The 4112-nt window shown below is 38.1% G+C and overlaps 1 pseudogene; it reads right to left on the minus strand.

The window, feature by feature from the left end:
• Positions 1-2037: 2037 nt before the first annotated feature.
• On the minus strand, positions 2038-3343 carry LOC150003072 (serum response factor-binding protein 1 pseudogene; annotated as a pseudogene).
• Between the last annotated feature and the right edge of the window lie 769 nt (positions 3344-4112).

Genomic DNA, 4112 nt, shown 5'->3' on the forward strand with positions numbered 1-4112 from the left:
GGCCGCTGTGAGCGCAGGCCGGGACCGGGAAGGGCCTGGGCAGGCCTCCTGGGCTAGGCTGGGGCTGCGGGTCTTCTCAATCGAGAGCAGCGGCAGTCCGGGGCAGGGGCTAGAGGCCGGGGTGGGGGTGGGGTGTTCCGACCTAAGGGATCGGCCTGGCGCCTGGGAGATCGCTTGGAGGGAGCAAGGGTGGGGCTGTGAGCCTGGAAAGCACCGGAGGGGCAGGAACGGGGAGAAGTCGGTGCCTGCGCGCAGGAGGCAAGAACTACCAGGTCTCCGGCAGGCTAGCCTTGGGGGCTGGTGTGCGCGGGGTCCGGGGCGCTCCCGCCCCGCTCTCGGGAGACTGCTCGCACGTGGAGGGCGCTCTCCCGAGTGCTCTCTCTTTTTTTCTTGATGAGCCTGGTTAAAGGCTTGTTGATTTTCTTTATCTATTCAAAGAACCAGCTCCTGGTTTTATCAATCCTTTGAATTGGTCTTTTAGTCTCTATGTCATTTAATTCTGCTCTGATCTTGTTTATTTCATACCTTCTACTTGATCTGGGCATTGTTTGTTGTTGTTCCTCTAGTTCTTGTAGATGTAGGGTTACATTGTTTAATTGAGATGCTTCTACCCTTTTTAGGTAGGTCTGTGCTGCTATTAACTTCCCTTTCAGGACTGCCTTTGCTGTGTTCCATAGGTTTTTGGCTGTTGTGTGTTTATTTTCATTTGTTTCCAGAAAGGTTTTGATTTCTTCCTTGATGTCATTGTTACCCCATTTATTATTTAATAGCATGTTATTCATTCTCCATGAATTTGTGATCTGAGAAGATGCTTGATATAATTTCAATTTTCTTTAATTTGTTCAGGCTTGTTTTGTGTCCGACCATGTGGTCTATCTTTGAAAATGTTCCATGCACTCTTGAAAAAAATGTATATTTTGCTTCTTTGGTGTGAAATGTTCTGTACATATCAATTAAGTCCATTTGATCTAGAGTGTTGTTCAGTGCCAGTATATCCTTGGTGTTTCTTTGCTTGGGAGATCTGTCCATCATTGAAAATGGGGTGTTAAAAGTCCCCTACTGTGATTGTTGCTGTTGATATACTTGAAGTCCTCCAAAAATTTCCTTATATATTTGGGTGCTCCTATGTTGGGTGCATATATGTTTACCACAATTATACCTTCTTAATGGATTGTTCTCTTAAGTATTATAAAATGTTCTACTACGTCTCTTGTTATAGCCTTTGCTGAGAAATCTGGTTTGCCTGATATAAGTATTGCTACTCCAGCTCTCTTTTTAGTTCCATTTGCTTGAAATATTTTTTCCATCCCTTCATTTCCAATCTGTGTAGATTTTTTATTTTGAGGTGGGTTTCTTGTGGATAGCATATATGTGAGTCATGCTTTCTTATCCATTCAGGTAACCTATATTTTTTTATTAGTGCATTTAATCCATTTACATTCAAGGTTATTATTGATAGGTTTATTATTGTTATTCATTATGATTTTGCCCCTTTGTTCCTCTCTGTCACTCTTTGTTTATTCATCTTCTTCTTTTTTTAAACAATAATAAAATTAATACTTATTTGTATAATTTATCTGTATGCCCATAATAAACATTATTATCTTAACCTTAGTTTTTCTAACAAGAATAACTTTTAGCAAAGGTGATTTATATTTTAAATAACTATAATTTCCTCATATTTTTTCATTATTATTTTAAATATATCTCAATATTTACTTTCAAGGCAAAGAAACACAGACCTAATCGACTTAGTATACTTCATGGTAAGCACAAATGAGAAAATCTGAGTTATAAACTCAACATTCTTTTATAAAGGGAACTATCAGGGCAAATTTTTAAAAGCCAATTTATGCAGTTGATTTGTGGAAGGTTTATGTAAACGTAACTTGAACACACTTAAAAAAGAGAAGAGAACAACAAACTTATTTCTACACCCCCTCCAAAGAGACTTATTCAAATATGAGTTTAAATAATTAACTTTAAAAGCACAAAAAGAAGAAAAAATTTAGATGGAAAAGTTTACAGAAAGAGGTACTAGTCAATCATCAAATGTACGTTTTCCCCGCTGAAACATAGCAATTTAAATTGCTGTTCCTTTTGCCTCCTGCTTGCTTCCCATGAAGAATGAGGAGGCAGCTGTGTCTGCTGTTCTGTATTTTTGCATCCTCTTTGTGCATGTTTACTAAACTGAGTCTTGAGCTGAGGTTAGTTTTGCTGAAAACCTGGGGTGTTGCTTTTCAGAGCCTTTTCTCTATAATTTCTCCTAGAGCTTTTAGATCCAGATAAAAAATGGAAAAACACTAATTCAAACTTCCTTGCTTCTATACTTGGCTTGTTTTTATCATTTCTTATACCCTGATGGGTTTCAAGTATATTTTCTTCAGGGAACACCTTTTGGGGGGGTGGTTTGGTCAAAAACTGAAGAATGGCAACTACTTTCCTTCTTTCATGTCCGTCTGACTATTCCAATGAAGAAGTCATCACCGCTATCACTATCCTCAGACATGGAAGACTGTTTGTAAAACCGTTCTTCCATGCTATCATCAAAATACTCCTTCTCTTCTTCATGCAATTCTTCTCCAACACTGTTACCACCAAGTGAGCTACTGGACTCTTTCTTTTCTTTGTTTTAACATAAAAGTTTCATTTTTGGGTTAGCAGGTATCTTCTGGGTTTCAGAGGGAACGACAGAATCCTTTTCAGGTTTTGAGGGAGGCTTTTTCACTGTTTGGGGTCCATGTTTCATCTTGGATATTTTTTCTTTTGAACTATTTATTGGTTCCTTTGCCAACATTTTGGCTTCTTTGTCTTTTTGCTCAGTGATAGTAGTTCCCTCATGCTCTAAGTTAATGGCATCATCATTTGAATGTGAAGTATCCTTGGAATAATTTTCTTCTGAAGCATTCTTTGATGACTGAACTTCAGTATCATTTTGTCTTGCATCTTTAAAGGCTTTGACAGCAGCTTTTAGCACATCTATTTTTTTCTTCAGAAGAGGGTGTGTTGCTAATTGGGCAGTTGCTCTTTCAGTTGCAGTAGAATCAGGCTTTTTGCAGATTCTTTCAAAATTGATATAATCACCAAGAGCAGATTTTGTTACTATATCAGGTTTCAATTCCTTCATGGCAAAAATTTCTTCAACTAATCGTTGTGTCCATTTTTGGTATTTTAACAGTGCATCTTCAGTACCCTTTTTTGACTTTAGTCTTCCAACACTCCTGACAAGTTTTCAGATAACCAAAACTCGGATTTTCTTCACTTCTTTTCTCATCTTCACAACCTCATTATTGAGGTTCAGAGTTCTGAGTTGAGCCATGGTAAATGTAGAAAGAGGATCCGCTGCTGCCTGCATGTGAACTACCTATTCATCTTCTTAAAGCAGACTCTTTAGCATCTCTTGCAATGCTGGTTTGGTGGAAATGTATTCTTTTAGCCTTCTTTTGTCTGGGAAACTTCTTATTTCACCTTCCACTTGAATGAGATCCTTTCTGGGTAGAGTATTCTTGGTTGTAGGCCTTTGTTTTTCATTGTTTGGAATATTTTATCCTATTCCCTTCTGGCTTGTAGTGTTTCTGTTGTGAAATCTGCTGATAGCCTTATCAGAACTCCCTTTTATGTGATTTGCTGTTTCTCTCTTGCTGCTTTTATGATACTTCCTTTGTCTTTGATTTTTGCCATTTTAATTATGATATGTCTTGGGGTGAGCCTCTTTTGGTTCATCTTCATTGGGACCCTCTGTGTTTCCTGGACCTGTGTGACTTTTTCTCTTGTCATGTTCAGGAAGTTTTCTGTCATTAGTTTTTCAAACAGGATTTTTATCCTTTGCCCCCCTTCTTCTCCTTCTGGTATATTTATGATATGGATAATATGTTTCATGTTGTCCTGCAGCTCTTTTAAAACCCTCTTTATTCTATTTCAGTCTTTTTTCATTTTTTTGCACTGTCTGGCAATCTTTTTCTATGTTGTCTTCCAACTCACTGGTTTGATTTTCTGCTTCGTCTATCCTGCTTTTGATTCATTCTACTGTATTCTTCAATTCAGAAATTGTGTTCTTCATTTTCTCCTTGCTCTTATTGATAGTTCCTATTTTCTTCTTAATGCTGGTGTCA

This window comes from Furipterus horrens, unplaced genomic scaffold, assembly GCF_987537825.1.
Source record: "Furipterus horrens unplaced genomic scaffold, mFurHor1.1.pri manual_scaffold_8, whole genome shotgun sequence".
Lineage (NCBI taxonomy): Eukaryota > Metazoa > Chordata > Mammalia > Chiroptera > Furipteridae > Furipterus > Furipterus horrens.